General features: G+C 35.6%; 1 long non-coding RNA gene across 2 annotated transcripts in view; it reads left to right on the top strand.

The window, feature by feature from the left end:
- LOC140333550 (uncharacterized) overlaps window positions 1-21661 on the top strand; it is a 59708-nt gene that overhangs the window by 22185 nt on the left and 15862 nt on the right. The gene's annotated exons all lie outside the window — the stretch shown is intronic.

The following is a 21661-nucleotide window of genomic DNA, read 5'->3' as shown; positions in this document are numbered from 1 at the left end:
GCGAACCATGTCCCTCGTACAGATTGCAGGCCCAGGGCAGTCGGCGGGTTCTAATATTATGATGTCACTCAGGGGGAAGTTTCTTCCTCTTTCAGTGACACACGGCCTTCCGTGCATGCATGGTCCGGGTGTCCGTAGATTTAGTGGTTCATGAGCTCCTAAGGGTTGGCGACCACTACTCTATACAATGCTAGTCATTGTGGCTTAAAACATTCTCAACATAATGGCCCTGGATTCTTAACTGTACAAACCTTAACTTAAGCCACTCAAGACAGTATAAACCACACCTGAATAAAATGTAATATATGGTCCACAAAGAATTCTGTTCTAACTTCTAAAAATGTTATCTCAATGCTTCCTGACTAGTAAGAAGGTTGGATGGTAGCTTGCACTTGCTGCCAGGAGCTTGCATTCTTGCAACAGTACAATGATGTTGGCATTTTATAAGCCTGGCTGACATTTTTTTGCTAGGAAATGAAATATTTTCAGGTATCTTTTAGAGAGTTTCTCTTGGAAGATGTTATAGTAGGTGGACGTGAGCCCAACAGGGGATTTCTCAGACTTGGTGGTTGCGACTGCCAGTTTCCTCTATGTCCTCTTTTTCCTCTATAGTAATTATTTATAGAATTCCAAATGAAAATAATATATTGGGGAATAAGAAACACTAAAGAGTCTATTTATAAATGATTCACCCAAGACCTACCTAATTTTTACTCAAAATGAACACGTTAACATTGGATTCAATAAAAAAATATTAGTAATGGAGTAAAAGTGTAAGCATACATTTTCCAATTGAAACCAGTGTGAAAAAGTTTGGGTAAAAGTTAGATGACTCTTCGGTGAAATATTCATAAATAAACTCTTATTGTCTTTGTTGTCTTTGTTGCCTCCTATTGTGCATAAAATTATTTTATTTTAGAATTCGTAAGTACTCTCATTTTTCTTTCATTTTCTTTTCCTCATTTCATATATATTTAACACTGGGTTTCCCAGCAGCTTTTTGAAACATTGTGGTTTATATGTCTGTGTGCTGTGGGTTTGTTTTACATATTTATCACCTTTACTAATTTGTGGTTATGTGCCTAAATGTATCTCTTTGTTATGTTGCTTTTCTCAGGCTTTATAAAAGTTTCAGTGGATTTTTTACACCTAATTAGACTGCATGCTTTCAGATTAAACCATGGTATTGATTTCAATTTTTTTTCCTATTGATATCAAAAGGTTTACAGTGGGGTACTAATATTTTCTATATTTACTATTGTCAAGACCTTTTCCTTCATTCTGATAATATAAACCAATAAATATATTATTCTTTATGTTTGTTTACAACCATTGGTAAAAAAATTACATTTTGTATATAATAGTATATGTAGGTATATATATTTTAAATAAGCTGAAGCATAAAAAAAAATTTGGCCTGAAGCAATTTTAATTTAGGCTTAGTCTACACGGACTGTTACCCCAGCGTTTAACCTGAGGCTTTTAAAGCCCATGTTTGAAATCCCCATGCATTCCAATGACCTAATCTACACCAGGATGTTTCCTTCAGGCACGTTTCTAAGCGTTATCTTTTTTTTTTATAATTTTATTTTTTATTCAGTGAACAGTCATACATACTGGTATTAAACATTAAAACATACAAATCACCAACTGTATTATCATCTTCCGCATCACAAACATATTATGAACAAACAAACAGAATTACTGAGCACAGGCAATTTTCAAAGTAATAACAAAAATACCCAAAGAAAGAATTAGAGAAATAGTAAGCAAAATAGAGGAAGAGGGGGAGGAGCACAGCATTGCAGGCCAGATTGAAGAAAGGCCAGATTTAACACAGTAGGGAACACATAGCAATAATTCAATGATATCCTCTGCATTCAAAACAGATCGACAGCATTATCAGCCGCACTGAATACTGAAAGGTACGCTTGAGTAGTGGTACACTATATCCAATAGAACCAAGTATTTCGGAATTTATACATTTTAACCCTTTCATGGATTGATCAAGGGGTTTATGTACCCCTGTACTCATTCCCTGAAAGGGTTAAAAGTAAAACTTTTATAAACGCTTATGTAAAATCGCAGCAAATCACATCAATTCGCGGTAAAACGCGTCATAGGCGTTTATAAAAGCTTTTGAGCGTTTTAATGTTAATGCTTTGAAACGCTTGTAAAACTGCGTAAAAACTCATATAACACGTGGTAGGAACGTATATATGCGTTTTTAAAATCGTTCATGTAGACCCAGCCTTACTTTTAATTTGTAAAAATTCTCTCGGTAGTCTCATATCCTCCTTTGGCTTACAGTACCATCTGTATGCTGATGACACTCAAATCTATCTGTCCACCCCTGACCTGTCTCCCTCAGTCCTGGATAAGGTCTCATGCTTCCTATCAGCCATCCCATCATGGATGTCTGACCGATTCCTGAAACTCAACCTGGATAAAACAGAACTAATCATCATCCCACCCTCAAATTCCAAATCTCCCCCTGACATATATCTAGCTGTTAATAACACTGTTATTCGGCCCTCCCCTCAGGCACGTTGTCTTGGTGTCACCTTTGACTCAGCCCTCTCATTTACCCCCCATATTCAGAAAATTTCCAGGTCCTGTCACTTTCACCGAGGCAGCATCTCCAAAATCCACCCCTACCTGTCCCCTGAGACTACCAAACTCCTTGTACATGCTCTTATCATCTCCCACCGGGACTACTGTAACCTCCTCCTCTCTGGTATTCCACTAAAAAGTACTCCCCCAGCCGCTCTCTCCGCTCCTCCAATGGCCTACTAATGACTTCCTCACTCATAACCACATCATACCAATTCGGCTTGCTCCTACTTTCTGCTCATTTAAAGGAGCACTCAAAACCTATTTTTTCAAACTTGCCTACCCATCTTCTTCTGCCTTTTGAAACCATCACTACTTCCCACCACTACATATCTCCCATCCTATTGTGTGTAAATTCCCCCACCTACTAGATTGTAAGCTCTTCGGGGCAGGGTCCTCTCCTCCTGTATTACTGTCTGTATTAATCTGTCATTTTCAACCCCTATTTAATGTACAGCGCTGCTTAATATGTTGGCGCTATTTAAATCCTGTTTATTATTATTAATAATAATGTCTTTTTGCAGCAATATTATTGGGGTGTGAAATGTGTTTATATACTTTATTCCTGTTTTAATTTCTCAACTTACACAGTGATTGGGTGGAGAAGGATTGACACAGTGACATTTTGCCAGTTTTTCTGGATTCTCCATGTGCAATTTAATAAAAGATAATATAATAAATAACCAAAAAAAAAAAACCAAAGAAACAAACGCAGATTTTTCCCATTTTCCAAATAACAGAGAACAATCTGATATTTGGAAGCAGAACCTAAGAATGTACAAATACAACTAGCAGGTCAAATACCTTCAGTTAGCTTGTTTTAATCTCCCCGCTCCAGCGGGTATATTCACCTCTCCTTTGGTCCACTGCTTCTCCATTTATCCTGTTTTAGGTAAAGACAATACCTGGTACCTCTGGCTATGGAAGAGCATGTGCCTGATCCCCATTGCTCATATGTGACAGTTCCGATTCTTCTTGAATGGCCAAGAACTAATTACTAAAAGAAAGGAGAACATTCTGTCTGTACACCTGTACACTTTCCTCCTGTTGAAAACAAAATAAGGGATTTTTACCATGGAACTTGCTGTTGTACAGCTTGGACTATATTTATTCATAAATCAAATACTCTAAAAAGATGAAAAGCAAATCCAGTTAAAATCAAACTGTCCTAAATAATATTAAGTTGGTATACAAGAATAAAATAAGCAAAAAGTTATCGTTTCAGTAAAACGATATATCAAAAAAACAGTGTATTCACAGATATATATGGCTGGAGATCATATGCATATCTCAAAAATTTCTGTGAGAATTGAGCTTTGCCACACCTGTCCAACACTTCTCCCTCTTCCCCATTTATCAGTTAGGCTGTCAAACACATAAAAAGAGGTTTGGGAAGAGACAAGGCCAAACATAGCACAGCATGTCCAAGATCTGAGATGCAATAATTAAAAAAAAGATGATTGAACAACAGTATAAAAAGAAATCTAAATTATTTATTTGTGCTCCTCACATGAAAGGTTGACATTTTTGTGTAAAATATTGTATTAAAAAGGTTAAATCACACCGTCAACGAACTCAATAGCTCTAACTGTTGTGAAGAAATCTGTCTTCAAGAAAGGCACAGGAAGCCTATATCTTTGTTGTGATCTTTGAGGATGATTCAAGGGGAACTATAATCACAATTTCCTATCTGGTTCTATAGATTTAAAATCATTAATACTTCTGGAAATGAAATTGTTAAAATTAAATACCTGAAAGGGTCAACTCTCTTAGTTTCATTATCTTAGGAAGGCTGAGCTAAAATGAGGTGTACTGGATTGATTCTGGTGTACAAAAAGTAGAATTAAGCCTCTAATTGCAGTGAAAACAAACTAGCCAGTGTTTATGTCAACATTGCTGTCATTTTATGAATTTTTCTTCATAGAGTTTTCCAGATGTTAGAGCTTGTTTTGAATGGCTTTTGTTCACGTTCAAGTTCACAGGAATGCCAAGGCAGTTTTAAGCAGGTCAAATATAGGACAGAAGCTCAAATGCAGCTATCAATGTATTGTGAATAAACTCAGACACATCCCACACTGATAACAAAAGAACACTGCATTTGTAATCCAGAGACTATTGATTTAAACAATGTTAGTATTTTTAACAGTGTACTACTAGAACTAGTAGACTTTATCATAAATAACTTGTTTATCCTTTATTATGGAGGTCAGACATGCAATATAGTTTATAAATTCACATTTATTTGTTCATATTCTTTCATACACTCATGGTCAGCTATATGAAAGAATAACTTACTTGAAGCTTTGTAATATAGTGAATTTTCCTTGTTTTAATTTAAATCATGTTTATTGATTTGATTCAGAATCTATAAATAGTATGGGGCCCTTAATAGGTTTTGCCAACTAAAATAAAACACGGTCCTAATGGTGAGATCCCTTACTTCTTATGACAGTGTAACAGCATCTAGTGAACGTTTTTATAGGTTTAAAGTTTCTTCTCAGTTCCTGTCTCAGTGACAGGTGTAAAAGTTATACATAAACAAAGCTTGTATATTCAAACATCATGTTTGCACCCACTATCATGTTTTTTTTTTTATCAAACACAAACCCACCTTTCAACATGTTTTGAATTCTTGAAAACCACATGGGTTGCAGTGTAGAAATATTTTATATCTCAGCTTTTGCAATATAACCTACTTTCACATGTGGGGAGGGGAGGGCCATTAGTCTGGGTCAGTGTTTCTCACCCAGGATTCCTCCAAAGTTTGTGGGTGGTTTCTTGAGTAAAAAGCAGTTTGTGGCACTTAGGTCAGTTTACCTGACACCAGTGATCTTTTTGGCTTTCATTTTTAGAGTTCCAGTTCTCTAAATTGTGAAGGCTTAGCATAAAATTTGAGCATTTAAAAAACAACATACAGCACTTTGCTGGCCCCTTGCAGTGGCCATGATCTACCTGTATCGAATAAAAAAGTACAAATACCTTGTGTTGTGTCTCTGCTCTAAAGTAAGGCATGCAATAAAAAGGAAAGTTTTAATTAGCATGTTAATGGGAAGGGGGCAGGGTTAGGAAAAAATATATTCAGAACAAATTTCAGCGTTCAGTCCTTTTCTATAAATCAATTGACATCATGTTTTCTCCTGCTAAATATATTAAGGCATGAAACAAATCCTAATCCTAAAAATCCCAAAATGCTGTTTAGGCTTTTATGTGTGACTTCTGACATTGTTTGGAGTTCATAGATAATATCACAATCATATTTGTTCTGAAATTAGTTCTCACACTTAAGCTGAGCATTTGGCATAGGTAAGAGGTGAGAGCTCATTGCAACACATGCCGTGCTTTTCCCACAAAGTGGTGTAACTGGCTAATCTCCATTCTTACTGGCAGTCTGCAATCTTGTTTTTGCCATAAAACATCCCAAACAGACATTTTATTCACATGGCTCTAAATAAAAGTTAACTGTTTTCGTGTAGTGATATAAATTAGCTCCATGGTAAAGCATTTTTCATCTTCTTTTTAAGTATATGCATTGCACTGTCCTATTAGGGAGCTTTAATTTACTACCAGGGTACATGCAGCAATAAAAAAACAACAGTGAAGATGGCCTCTAACCTATTCTATCCAATGCAGAAAGTTGTCATTAGATAGGTTAGTTTGGTGTAATTATGACTCACATTCACAGGTTTGTAAAAATTACAGGACCAAAACATACCTCTACTCCTAATTTGGAGAAATAAAGAGAAACATTTGTTAGATCAAAGTATGGTGCCAAATAACACCCATTTTGTGGACCACACAAAATGAATAATGTTAGCTTTTCAAAATAACAAATGGAATTAATTGGGGGCTGGATGAAAGATTTACTGTAAAGAAATCAATTTTCAATAATTAACAATTACATATATATATCAGACTAATAAACCACTAAATCACCCATCACCCAATCAATGAATATTCACAATTACTTTGAATCACAACTGAAGAGAGATGTCTGTGGCCATATTCTGCAAACACTGCTACATTCATTTATCACAAAACGCTCAGAATACATTTACATCATCTTGGTTTTCTAATTGTCTAATTGATAATATATAATGTTTCCTGATTACTCATATACATTATATGACATCATTTTTAGGAAGAAATCCAGATTTTCCTCCCACTCCTTTTAAATGACCATTACTCCTAATACTACTCATTACTCTTTTTGCATCAGTATGGTAAAATCATCCTTGTATATCTTATGGACATTTATTAAATGTAGAGTGATTAAAAAATGTTTTAGTTTTGGATGGACATACAATATTAATAGTTAATCTGAAATACACTTTATTTATCCATGTGTCATTTTTTATTCATGCTACAGCGACTACCCCCTGCTGGTAGACTGGCAGCTGACCAGACCATTTAGCAGCCAAAGCAGGAACTTTCTATTGCTTTGATCTCACTGGCAACTTTAAGCAGCTGAATCACTGCTAACAGCAAGCGCAAAAACGATTTCACAATTTTATTATTACAGAACCAATAGAGTATTAGTATTGTATATCTGCACTGTGCCATGCATTACTATGAAATGCAGCTTTCAAACATAATTATGAATTCTAAGGCACTTTCCTAATCATAGTTTTAATGATAATGGATTTAGAGGGGTATCATTTTCAAAGGTTGCTCTACTTTTTTGAGACTTGTGCTCCTGTTATAGTGATTCTTTTTTACCATAAAGGGATTGGTAATTAGGATTTTGTTGAATGTTTTTATGTTTTTATTCCTGGAACTCATCAACGGAATATTTGATTGTAATGCAAGTCCCTGGATAATGATGGTCCATATGAGGGTAAAGACTAGCAGCCCTCATAGTTACACCACAGATGTAAGTGATTATATTAACATGATTATTTCTATGCTGTGTTAAAGAGTCAAACTTGTCTATTCCAACTAATGTCTGTTCCCCAGGGCAATTTCCTCCCATGGAATTTTCTGTTGGTGTGATCTTTTGACTACTTGGTAATTTATTGGTTGGTTTATTTATATGATATTTTTTGATTTATTTATATGATATACATATTTATATATATCAATGATACAGGGCTCATTGATTTGAGTTACTTATGAATCTTACTAGGATATGATCATTCCCAGAACCTAAGACTTAATCACAGCAGCCAAAAATATAATGTTCTAGGGCCCGGTTACAATCCAAGAACATAGAGAAAAGCAAAAATGTCTGGCTTCATAACCCTTTTTAGCAACAGCAGTTTCTCAATCAGAGCCATTGTTATGGAAACAATGTCCATGGTTTCATAATCACTTTCTTTCATAAGAGATATCTGAAAATAATTTGTGCTGGTGATTTTGTCTGATAGCTAGCCAGTTAGCAAGTTAAGGTTTTACAAGCTTTATTACTAGAGTCAGACTTTGGGCCTCTTATGTCATCTATCAACTCCCACCCAGCTCTGGACCCTTTCCTAATTAATTCATGCCTAGATTTCTTTTTTGAAGTTCAGACTATGGACAGACATTGATTGCAGAGCTAATTTAAATTCACAGACCCCTCAATAACTAAAGCAATACAGCCACTGAAATAGCAAAGCAACCCGATATCATACATTTCCTCCATCATGATCCATAATTGGAACACAATTGTAGTGTTAGTATGCAGCGCTCTGATTTCTCCAAATGTAACATTGGGTACATTTCCTCAAGAGTTTAAGTAAAACATTTCAGCTTTCTGGGTCACCACTGATATGATATGTTGAAATTTACTGTATGGTTTAACAGATTTACTGTTTTGTTACATCATTTATAGGCTATGTAAATGGGGTGGATCTCAGGCTTTCGCAGCGTGAACAGACCTGTACTTACACAATAATCAAATTACTAGTGTGAGCAGTCATATATTAATTGTGTCTGGTTGCTGTACCACAACATTCAAGCATTTGCCTACATGCAAAGTTGCACTGTGCCTTGTACTTCCTATTATTAAATATATACAGTGTCCTGGAAGTGTTATGTTGCCATCTTTATTTTAGGGTTATTACCTCATTTTGGAAGTAAAACAAAACTTTCTCAGATTACAAATTATTGAAAGGCATATGGTTTTCATGAGAAGTGTGAATGCTAAACATACATGGACTCATTATTCACCTAAAGAAGGGCTCAGATCCAGGGAACAAAGTGGACTTGGAGGAGGCACACATGACTAGGAGGAAAAGGGGGAGCAGGTAGCAGTCCATGGTGCGGCCTGGTTGCAGGATCAGGTGTTGTTGGTAATGGCTGGGACCTCTTCGGCTTCTCCAAATGGTGGGCTGGAGATGGCACGGCCTCAGAGGTCTTGGCCTCTGGAGTGCCTGAGCCCTGAGGTCCCTTGGGCTAGGCGCCAAGCAGCTAGCCCCATTAGGGACCCTGCGGTACACTCCACAAAAAGAAGGCCTGCGTGAAGTGCGGTTGCGGCTGGGAGGAATGCCCATCAGTGGCGGAGCCCCAGCATGTTCCAGGTCAGGTCAGGCAGACGGCGTCCTTCATCAGTGCAAGCAGCTGCGATGGTGGCAGAGTGGATCCAGCTAGTGGTCACGAAGGCATGCTATTAGCGAGGCGCAGAGGGTTTATGGGGGCATGGCTTGGCTTTGGTATGACGAACAGTTTGGTCAGTGGCAGGCAATCTTGCCATCCATTCGGATGGCCACAAGGACATCAGCTTGTAAAAGAAGATGATGACTTCCACGACAATGGAAGGAGGACAAGGACAATGGATCCTATGGCCTAAGCTGCTCACTCTTTCAGAATTGGGGAGGCGACGGAGGCGACCAGGTGGGGATTGGGGGAGAAGGTTATTAAGCAGATTGGAAGGTGGGAATCGAGATGGTATAGTTTATATTTGCTGCCCCACTGGTTGGAAGGGTAGGGGGTGTGCATGGGCACATTGGGGATAATTGGACAGTTTGTTTTGAGGTACAGGTTTTTGGTGCTGTTTTTTGTTTTTCTCTTTTTTTTTATTTTAGGTGTCCATCCATGTTTGGTGTGGATTGTAGGCCATTTGTTTGTCAGTTGAGGAGCTCGCAGGGCTGACGTGTGGCAAGACTGCAGGCAGCTGGGAATTAAGTGCATTGTAAGAGTTATTCGTTAGATTGTGGGTTTGAAGGTGCTTACAAGTTTAAGTGATTACACTTGAGGCATGGTAGCATTTCGGATCCTCATGGGCAGTGTATGGATAGAAGTTTTAAAGTTGTGAGGTAATAGCGAGTGGATTGGTGCTGATGGGATCATCTCCTGGCAGCTAATATTCCTCTTGAGTCAGTGGTATGTACGGCTAGGAACCATCGTATCAGTGATCAAAAAAGGTTTGGTGTAGCCTTGAGGACCCGCAATTTAAGTGGGAGGAAAACAGGTCAGTTTTTGTATAATATGTGGTTGTTATTTATTGTTGTTTGTTTGTTTATTGTTATTAGTTAATATATTATTAGCAGCCCACAGCCTCTTGGAATATGTGACGTATGTATAACAGAAGGCTACAGGAGATTTAGGAAAATAAATACAAAAAAAAAAAAACACATTTCCACATTATATAGAAGGCTTAGCCACCATTTTACATAATGTTAAAAAGTTGGTGATAGGTCTTCTTTAAGTGGGAGGGAAGAAAAAGCTAGTGGGATCCCGCTGTGTTCTCCTCTAAAGGAAAGTACGGTGTTCATCCCTCATTGTTCCTCCGGGACAGATCGATAAACATTAAGGGACCACTGTATACATGCTAGATATTCGCTCAACATGATTATGATTGTTCGTCCTGTACAACATTTATCTAGTGTGTGTATCTAGTCTTAGAGTTGAAGTTGAGCTTTTTGTCATTTCTGTACCCTCAACGTGTTTCCTGCCTAATTATTCATTATGACAAACTCTGTCCAGTGAGCAAGCTGGTGATCTAAGAAATTGTAAAGCTAAATCAGAACATAGGAGTCATCTTGAGTGTTCAGCGTGTAGGTGAGTATGTGAATCACTTATCTGGCAGAAGACAATTCCAGAATTTTTAAAAGTAAAACTATTTGGAAAATACGTTTCGGCTGGTATAAATACCTTATATATTCACTGCTCCTAAAATAAGCTGGTGTCAAATGTATCTGGTCTTTCTTTCCTTCTCTGCATGAAAATTCATGTACACTTTGATGCACTGAGCATTCATCTTTATTGAACAGGCAGCCTTGAGACCAGTCTGCGTGTCTGGACTTCCTCATGGGCCTTTAGTTAGATTTAGTAATGTTTCAAAATATCTGACATTTGTACACTTTTGGGAATATATTGTGAAAGCGCTATAGTTAAGCATTTAGGCAATTTTATTTGCTAAGCTAAATCTTTCCTTTATATTGACAATAAGTCTAGTAGAAGTTGTGGAAATTTAGCAATAGTTTTACAGTATAAGTAAACCCAATCTGTAAAATGTCATATCAGCATTATTCTGTTACTGTGCATGTTATCGTGCATTAATTTGTTACTTCAACAATCAATATGTTATTTCAAATCCTGAATTTTTATTAAAATAATTCCACAATTAAATATTACCTAATGAATATGCTATGAACGTCAGCATCTCTGATCCTCCTTTTTTGTATAGTAATTCACTTGCTGTATCTGGCGTTTCTGCATTAGGCAAATAGAGTAAGTCAGACAAAGTCTGACCTTCCATTCTACATACTTGTTTCTGATCAATGCCAAAGAGTATTAAACCCATTGATACATCAAGTAGATGTCCTCATATCAGTAAATTGGTGGCCAGTTATGTTTTTACATTGTTGGTCCACAGTGAGGTTTCCCCATTGGTGTCAGTGGCTATGTCTCTGTGTATCCATATAATGTGTAATTACATTTATTTATATTTATTTTTGGATGCCTTTGACAACATCAATTGTTTTGCACATCCGCTGTGGTGATTCAGATACATTTGCAAAAACCCAAGGCAGGTAGGCAGAAACATCTTAAGGTGAACAAGAACACGGTGGGGAATTATGGCAAGCAGACCTGACTGTGGGAGTATTTATAATATACACTATAAGAAGCTATGGGATGCAAAGCATTGTATTTTAAAGCTAGTCTTTAACATCACAGGTGTCATTTTGGAATGGCTTCATTGAACCATCGTAAGATCTTTTTTTTGTATAAGAGAACGAAGAGAGCAAGAATGCTCTCAAAAATAGTATTTGACAAAAAAAGAAAATCAACTAACTATATACATGTAGCACTGCACTAAATTATCTTTTTATTTAATTTTCTCTATTTTTGTAATATAGCTTCCTTATCTTACCCTTCTCTTCAGTTATCCTACTAAAGTTTTGGAGTTAAATACTTTTTGGATTACCCCCCTCTATGCTTCAAAAAGTCAATCATGTGTGGACAATATATGTTTTTAAAAAATAAATTATATGAGGGTAAAAAATACTAAAATTCCATTTAAAGAACTTAATAAAATGTTTGGATATAGATGAAATGATATTAAGAGAATTGAAGCCTAAATAATAAGGGAAAGGATATAGAACATGACAAATTTATGTGCACTATTCCTTAATGGTGAAAAGGATACAATGGGTTAAACATTACAGTAAGTATAGTTTACAGAAAGATCCTTATATTGTCAATAAGGTGTAGGCAGAAACTGGAAAAAGTGGGAATGAAGGAAATTAATGAATGGCTCTACAAGGTGTACTCAGCAGAAAATTAAAAATATGGAAACTACAATATGCTCTATTTAATGTTTTGGTATGAAACAGTAACAACTGGAGAATGTGGGATTTCATTCCCTGTAAACATTTTTATACTGGGGAAAAAATGTACCATCTAAATGATAGAGTTCAGAAATAATAAATGAGCCAAAGGTTTTTTTTTTTAATCTATTTATTTTACATTGAACCAAATTGATAGATACATTGGTTTACAATAAGAAACAAATTTCAACAGCAAACAGCAAAGAAACATACAAACAAAGAAATAAACGGAGAAATATGACAATTTATCAGATCATTGTAATTCCTGGCCATTTTTGATTTATAGAACAGATTTTTTAATTTTTTGTAGTAAACGTTACAAAACAAATTATGGAAAAAAGGAGAGTAAAGTGTTCAACACAGTAGAGAAAAATGTGGAGGAGGGGGGTGAACCATCTGTAGAACATGAACCATGGTTTCTAACCTTGCTGATTGATTGTGCCCACATAGATAAGCTCTCTCTCCAGGGCTCAGAAGCCACGGAAATATGAAATGTGTACTGGAATATTGTCATCACATTACTGGCAATTTAGGACTAACTATACTTTTTGGAGCAATAACACTTAGAATATTGTATTAACTTTATGTTCTGTAGACTTTTATACAGATCCAAATAGTTTTGAAAAACTAATATATATATAATATATATTATGGTAGAAATTACCATTATTATGCAAATACACTTTTTCAGGCTCACATGAATCAAGATCACACAAATTCCACTGCATTAAAAACAGGCAAACAGTTCATTTTTGAGTGAGTCATCAGTTTGGCTCTCAAAAGTTAGAACAAAACAAAAATTATTTTTGATGTTCTTAAAAAATGTATTTATCTGATTCTGCCATCTGTTGATAGAATCTATTTCTTACAAGCAAAGTGGTTTCACTATGTGGGCTCATGCACGGTTTGTTTCATTCTTTTTTATTATTGTTCTTATTTATACAGCTGACGTATGCTCATGCATCACGTAAGCACAGAGGGTTACAGACAGAACAATCTATAATGAAATGATTTTGGGCACTCAGGTCAAATTTAGAGAGATGTCTGATACAGGTCTTGGAAATGATCATTAGGAATACTTATTAGTTAATATACCCAGAAAAAGTAGGAATGAGTGCTGCACAAAGAGTGTTGTTCATTCATTTGGAGGTGTGTAAAGGGGAATAATCAGGAGGCAGCCTGTTGCATCTTCCCCATTCAGTAATAGCAGTGCATAATTCTTTCATTCCTTTAGTGATTGTGCAGGACAGATCACTAAATTACCTCTGGATACAGATACTAGATTGTGGATGAAATGAATAAGGTTCAGAGGTCTGCACATAGCTTAATACTTCAGTTGTGCTTGGTTGTATATACCACTATAAATACCACTATAAGGTGGTATAAGGTGGTTGGGGAAGACTTTATGTAGGAAAAAGTAGCTGACCTCAGCTAGACTGAGCTCCTGGCAGCTTTACATCTTATTCCTGCTCTCACAGTCTGTTGCTTGGGATTGGGAAATCTCAAGATTCATCTATATATTGCCACTTGATTCATACTAGGTACTATTTTACAATTTATATGCAGGGTTTCTTCCTTGTTAGACCATTTTTATCACCACTTTATATCTGATCAGGAAGATCCTAACACCTCCTTACTAGTTCAGAGGAATCTGTGCATTCACACATGCCAATGTAAACAAATTCTATATATGTATAAGATGTTTATACATGGTCATGAAACTTCTGCTGTATAATACATCAGACTATGAAAGTGTTTTACAAATGATGGGGTACTTCGTAAAACTACTACTAATGTACCTACAAAGATGCCAAGAAAAAGTTTATGGAGAGTTGAAGACACTGGTGTCATTTGCTGGTATTTTGTTTTGTGAACAACTTAAAGTAGTAGAACTAAGGTAGATCTAAAGTAGATCTTGGCCTTAATCTTTCCCCCTTAATCAACTTGTTATGTGCCCATGTGCTTCTGTTTTTTCCATTGGAAATTGTCAGAAACAGTTTTCACTTTTTTCCATCCCTGTTTGCATCTCAGTGCTGAAAATTTTTTCTAGTCTTTTTTAGTCACTTCCTGTCTACGTGCACCTACTACATGGATGGCTGCATGTCATTGGGCATGACTGGTTTTTAGATACATACAAAAGCATACCATGTGCATGAAGTGTGTCAACATGTTTGCACAAAATAGTGTGATGAGGAGACAGTTTTTACCACAAAACAGGAAGATTTAAAAACTACATGCAAAAAAACTAATAGTCCAAATTACAATAACATGTAATAATATTAATAAACAGGATTTATTATAGCACCAACATATTACGCAGTACATTCAAGTGTACCTAAGCCCAGGAAGCAGATGCAGTGACTGCATTAGTTTTCATAGTGCTTTTTTCTGATGATCCTTTTCCTTCTCAACTCCTTAAAAAAAAAGGAGGTAGTGTGGTGTCCTAACACTCATTGTGATAATATTGTTTTAGATAACATAGCATAGTACACAGGACAACACTGGACACTTTCTGACTGGACAAATATTATTTCCACCTATTAAATAGATATTATAAATTCCTTAAATTGTTTATTTACAGATCGAAAGGGGGGCAAACCAGGTTCATTGTAAAGGTTTACAAATATTTTATATCCGATTTAGCATGTATAGCATAACTCTATCTATCATTTATCTTTACAGCTTGTAGAAATTATATCTATCACTAACTTTTAAATCACAATTACCTTTAGGAATATATAGCATATCTGAAATAATAGGAAAAAAGTTTGCTGGAAAACCAGCATCATATGTCACCAAAAACCCAACATATAGGAGTTTTTTCCTTAGTCTCATGAAGTCGGAGGGGAATATTTGATAGTTGACTGAGTAGGTGTTTTACTAAACAAATGAGTGCATTTTGACATCACTAGTCTGGTTTCATATCCTACATGACATGATCTGATTCTGTATCTTTTATCATCTGACCTTTTGGTGTTATTTTTGGCATGGCCTGATAAAAACTCATACCTAAAAAAAAGTAATTTTTATTAGGAGGAAACAGAACTTTCATTTTCTTTCATGTAGATTCACATTTCCTCTCTGAAATGAAACAAAAGTAAAAGGCAAACCACTATAGTATTTAGCAAGTCAAACCCCAACCTTGTTTCTTCTTCATTCTAGCAAAGGCTAACAATAGTCTTTAATTGCTCATCATCATTGCACAAGTTGCTTTTTCCGGAACCTCTAGGACAGTGTTTCTCAACCAGGATTCTGTGGAACCCTAGGCTTCCTCCAGAGGCTGCTAGTGCTTCCTTAAGCAATAAACAATTTATGTTAATCCAGGGTCTAAAGTCCTATTAGGATGAAACAAATGATTTATAATTTTGGCAATCTGTAGGTAGGAAAATCTTCCCATTTGCTAGGAATTTTTAGCTGCATTCTCCCTACTGACCACCATGCTAATGTGCTGATGAGTGCCAATTAAAAAGAATTGTCCCTTTTTGGATGTACTTAAAGCAGGCTTTACATTACTACAGCTCTAGTGGGGTTGCAGAATGGGTGTGACCACTGAAATGTATTTCTTTCCAAAAAAATTTAGAGTTATGCTAAATGTCTAAGTTGGCCTTTAATGACCTAAAGCTTATACATACAATATGTCATGACTGTGCAATACTAATATTGTAACCTCTTTGCAGTTTGTCACCACTTCCTCTCTCTTCCTAATGATGATGGCTACAGCTGTGGGTAGCAAATATGGGCACCAGAAAAACATGTCTTGTAACAGACCAGGAAGAGACAGGACTTTAGTTTGCAAGATTAATTTAGGAATGCTTCTACTACCCTTGTCTTTAAGACAACAGGGGAATTCCTGGTTGTGATTCTGCTGAAGTAAGCATGGCCAGCTTGCTCCTTCATGGCTGAGATGTTGTAGAAGGATCCTGTAGGTCTGCATCAGCCTGTAGTTTGGGCGGGCAGACTGTAGAAAAGTGTAACAATACTCTGGTAGTTTCTGCACAATCCCACAGTGTTGTCACCCTGCTGCAGAAAATGAACCTAACACACTATTACTGGTAGAATGAAACCAGTTAAAGATTAGTGAAACCAACAAGACCAACAGCAACTTTAAAAACAGAAATGTGGATACTGTAGTTTTAAACCACCTCCTAAAAATGCCTTTCTTCTATGCTCACCCTCCAGATGTAAACTGAAAGTAGAGGGGTTTTTATAATTTTTGTTCCACTCCAAAAAATTTTACCAAAAAAGGCAAAATAAAGTGGTAAAATAAAAGATATTTTTATATGCTATTTTATAGTTTTGTTTCCAAACAGCAACTAGTGTCTTTTCACAGCTTTGCCCTTTTCTCCCTACCCCCTTCTGTAAAAATTACATATCAATAGGACTAATTTATTAAAGCTCTCCAAGGATGGAGAGCATACACTTTTATCAGTGAAGCTGGGTGATTCAGCAAACCTGGAATAGATCTTCTGCAGGACTGAAAACATTTGCTAACAAATAGCAAATTACTTTTTGCTGACATGACAAATCTATTCCAGGTTTGCTGGATCACCAAGCTTCACCCAAGAAAGTGTGACCTCTCCAGCTTTGGGGAGCTTTAATAAATCAGGCCCAATATCTCAAGCTACAATTTACACAAGTAAATACATTAGAGCATGTATTCAATTGCTTAAATCATATGTTTATTAAGGCAGATAAATCGTACCTAGGAAAGGAGGAGAAAAGACTATTTTTTTGTGGCAACAATAAGGTAATTTACTTGTATTTTTCAGTTAAAACATTATGAATTAGACAGCCCAACTATGCTGAGTAAAGGTATACAAAAAATGGTATGGAAAAAACTACAATACCAATATTAGTGATCATATTGAATCATATCATAAATTATATGATTGTCTCTATTTCCTTTGGCTTGACTTTACATAAAATTTCACTTTACATAAAAGGGTAGACAACCTTTTTATGTAATGTAAAAAATTTGTTGTTTGTTTGTTTGTTTTTAAGTGCAACACCCTTTAAAAAAAAAAAGAAAGGCTAGGCGATCGGGAATGAATGGGAGCGCAAAGCCTCCCGGGATACCTACATCACGCATCCTGGGAGGCTCTCGGGTGCTCCTTCTGCACATACCCGAGCATCTCAGGCATGCGCAGAAGGAGCCTTTTCACACATGGAGAAAAGTATGCCTCATTGCGATGCGCAGTGAGGTCGGCAATTTTTTTTTTAATCTTAAATCACCCGATCTTGAAGAAGAAAAGGAGAAGATGGCGGCACCCAGAGCGCTGGTTTCAGGGGACTCATAGAGACATATTGGTAGTAGACAGTGGTTGATTGGTAAGATGGTAGTAGTAAGGTTGGGCTGCGTATAGTTCAGAATGTTATAACTGACTAATACAAGTAAATTACCTTACTGTCTTTTCTCCTCTTCTTTCTTTGTGATATTTACACTTAGGCTTGGCAACAGTAAGAACTAGATTTCCCTTGGTTAATATTGTCCTAAATTACAGCTAAAAAGTACATAATAATACAACAGACATACTCCATTTATTCTTATAATCCAAATGGAGTCAATGCTGGTGGTTAACATGGACAAAGTAACAATACTCTTACATTTATCACTAATCTATGACATAAGAATTGTGTTCCATTATAGGCACCAATAATTAAAACCTACTAAGAATATATGCAGGTGTGACCTATGTTATTTAAACATTATTTATTTGAGGTTTGGATGCTCTCTAAAGGCCCCAGAAGGAGGTTGTGAATACTCATGAGTCTTCCAGGGGGTTTACACAAGAATGTTTAAAATCAATAATTTTACTAAAATAATATATATATATATATATATATATATATATATATATATTATGTTTAGGAAAATATGATAAAAAGTATTGACCGTTTGATAGTTAAAGAAACACTAAACTGTGTATACAAAACCCCTTTAAGATGTATTTTCTGCTAAAAGGGCAACACCAGCATTGTAGGTCATTGTGTGTACTTCCTATATCCACTATACACTATTACATCTCGTAATATTTTTAATATGGTTTTTAATTAACAATACCATCTATGTATACACATGTAAACACATGTAATATGGTGCACTTACTTTTTGCATGACTGCATAAAAGTATAAACTTAAAAATATAGAGATCTTTTCCTTTACCCACGCAGGTCAACCTAAAGGATGACGCACTGTAAGTTCCCTTCGTCCTAGCAGCTTTTTCTTTACCTTTTCGCACCACTTAGGGGTAAGACATATGACTCACTTTGCTTTCACATGTGACAATGCTACAAGCGTAATGTTTGGCTTAACTTTTTAACACTGGGTAAGGAAAGGAGTCTAGAAGCAGATTGTTTTGTATATTGATTCCTCAATTCCTCTGCACATGTACAGAGCATGAAAATATCTCCAGTGTTCAGGTATGCACTAATGTTAATGTATTTTGTCCTTTAGACCCTCTAGTGGTAAGAATTATATATCCAGACAGTCATTTAATTTACTTTTTTAAAACATTTTCACATATCTTTTAATAATGAGCAGCCTTCCTACTTGTCTGTATTCCAGATACTAATATTCTTTCCAGAATTCCACAGTTCCAAAAGTTTATACAAATACATTAGCTTATTTTAAGTACATATAACAATCTTTAGGTTATTTTTTTATCTTTTATTTTAATTATTTATTTGAATTATTGTGTTATTTATTTGAATTAAAAAAGTAAACAAAAATACTGTCAAATCGATGTTATCTAGTACAAATTCTAGTATAGAACCACAAAATATAAAGGAACATAATCATCAATATGATATATCCGTTGTAAAAGACAAAGGCAAATTAAAATTTTCTGAAATTGTGGTTGCAGTTTTTTGTTTTATTTAAAAGGCATATAAAGGTAAGTGGGGAAAAGAAAAAACTGGGGGGAGGAAGTGGAATTAGGCGTTAGATTGTCAGTGGATAGGCTATAATGTATCCAATAGAACCAGGTACAAATACATTTCTCGAATCCAGACTTTTGAGAACATAACATATCTTTCATACACTTGATGCCATCCACCTTGGCAAACCACTGCCCAACAGTCAGTGGTGAATACTAGGGGGTATACAAGCCTTTTCTGTATTTAGTAAATGGTAAATGGGAGAATTGTGTTACCGCTTCTTGGACATCTCAGACACAGAAATAGGCAAATTCTGGTTTGTTAAAATATAGAATAGAAATGTCCCAAAGCAGAAAGATAATATCTGACACTTCAGATCAAAAGGATATGAGGGTCAGAGAGCTCCAAAAGATATATTTTTGAAATAAGAGAGTGAGTTCTTTACCATCTAGTAAGAAGCCTATAAATAATCTCTTTTTATTTATTACTGATAGACGCTTTGTGGCTAAAGTATAGGAGATGTTCCCAGTCTTGTTCAGTAAATGTCATATTGAGGTCACACTTCCATTTCTGTATATAGAGGAAGTTGGACAAGATCTGTGCACAGAACAAAAATATATATGTATATGAAAAGGTGCATCTAAGGCAACCTGAGGAAGAGCAAATTGATTCTAATGGAAATAATGGGGCTTAAGAAAAAGGAGAGAATGAATGAATAATAATAATAATAATAATAATAATAATAATAAAGGAATGCATGAAATGTGTTGCATGTTACTCCAGGGGCCTAGTTAGGTCATGATCTGTTTGGAATCAGAAAAAATTAATCAGAAAAACGTATAGCCTGGAATATAAACTGCTATATCCATGAGCGAAAGACTGGATCTTTATAGCCCAATTAGAAAGAGGGATGGGTGAAAGGGTCAAGGATCGGTGAAAGGGGAGAGGGGTAGGTAGTGACTGAAACATCATGAAATATATCAGGGCCACAACAGTCAAACAAATCAATGGGTTTTCTTTTATCCTTGATAATTCAGTAGGGGCCCAAATTACACTTACCAGCGGAATTGGAGAAAGATCTATTTCCAGGGCTGCCCATTGTTTCATATCTCCATGTTGATACCTATTAATTAGTCTTGCTATAAGGGAGGCAGTTTAATAGTGTAATTTAGGCATTATGTTAATTTTTAGTGTAGGTAAATGTTTTAATACCTAGGTATTAATAAAATGAATTTGTTATGTGACAGATTTTGCTGTTTTTGGAGTTTTTTTTATTTTGTATAATGTTCTTCTATTGCTATAACTATTATGACAACTAGGTAAAATTTTGGTTGGTGGTTTATCTCAAATGTATGACTTTGTTCCCTTAGTTGTTCCCTGTTATATTGGTATTTTCACTAAGTCATCATGATAAACAAGATCTCTGTTACCTCATCCTATTAGTCTCCTTCAAGGATAAAATAAAGGGAATGTACAATAAATATGATGAAACCCCTTGCAAGTGCTTCTATTCTGCACCTGTAATCCAAAGTACTTAAAGTATTACACAAAGTAATTTAGCAACTGACAAATCTGGATTAATCAGACTCAACACAGAACCCATTTAAAGGCAGTTTTCTGTCTTGATGGCAAAATGTCAAAGTCAATGTTGCAAAATAATTTAACCAGTGTGATTTAGTGTTAGTCAGGAAATTAATAAAAAGTCAGGATTACGTTAATAAAATTATATCTATATCATCTACTCAGAATTAAATGCTGCCCCTGGGGACTATTCTCCTTCCTACCTTTAAACTTGGGAGGGGGACCTAGGATACGCTTTGGACGCAGAACAAAAATCCAAAATACTTACCCTAGTACACAAGTCCTTCATTAGCAATACTTTTCAGGATATGGGATATAAAATACTATCTCAATGGTATAAGATTTCAGGTAAACTACATAGGTTTTTTTTCCTGACATTCCTAGCAATGTGCTGGCGAAAACATGTACTCAATTTGGTAATGTGTTGGATTTACAATTAGAATGTATGCATACTGTCTCTCTCATCATGGGTTCTACGTTCACCTGAACTTGTTTTGCACTGTTTCAGACCTTGGACTTTTGGACGAATTTATTCACTATACTTTAGAAACAGCATTTTTGCACTGGTTGCAGACGATTATATACTTGATTATTTGTTCTTGTTTCAGTACTGTGTTGTTTGGGTTTTTCTTATGAAAAATTGAAAATAAAGAATCTTGAAAAAAAAATAAAATAAATCTGTCACTGATATTTTTTGTTCCCTCTTTTAAAGGAATCTATGTTCTAATACATTATTGGTAGAATGTAATTTACTGCATCTGTGCCCTGACTATGGATATTAACAACTTACATATTTTAACAAGCAGTATAATAGTTTAAATGAGTATTTCCTGGCTTCTCTAAGA

The sequence above is a fragment of the Pyxicephalus adspersus genome, chromosome 6 (assembly GCF_032062135.1).
Source record: "Pyxicephalus adspersus chromosome 6, UCB_Pads_2.0, whole genome shotgun sequence".
Classification (NCBI taxonomy): Eukaryota; Metazoa; Chordata; class Amphibia; order Anura; family Pyxicephalidae; genus Pyxicephalus; species Pyxicephalus adspersus.
Note: the sequence above shows the minus strand (reverse complement) of the source record. Positions and strands in the feature narration are given on the sequence as shown.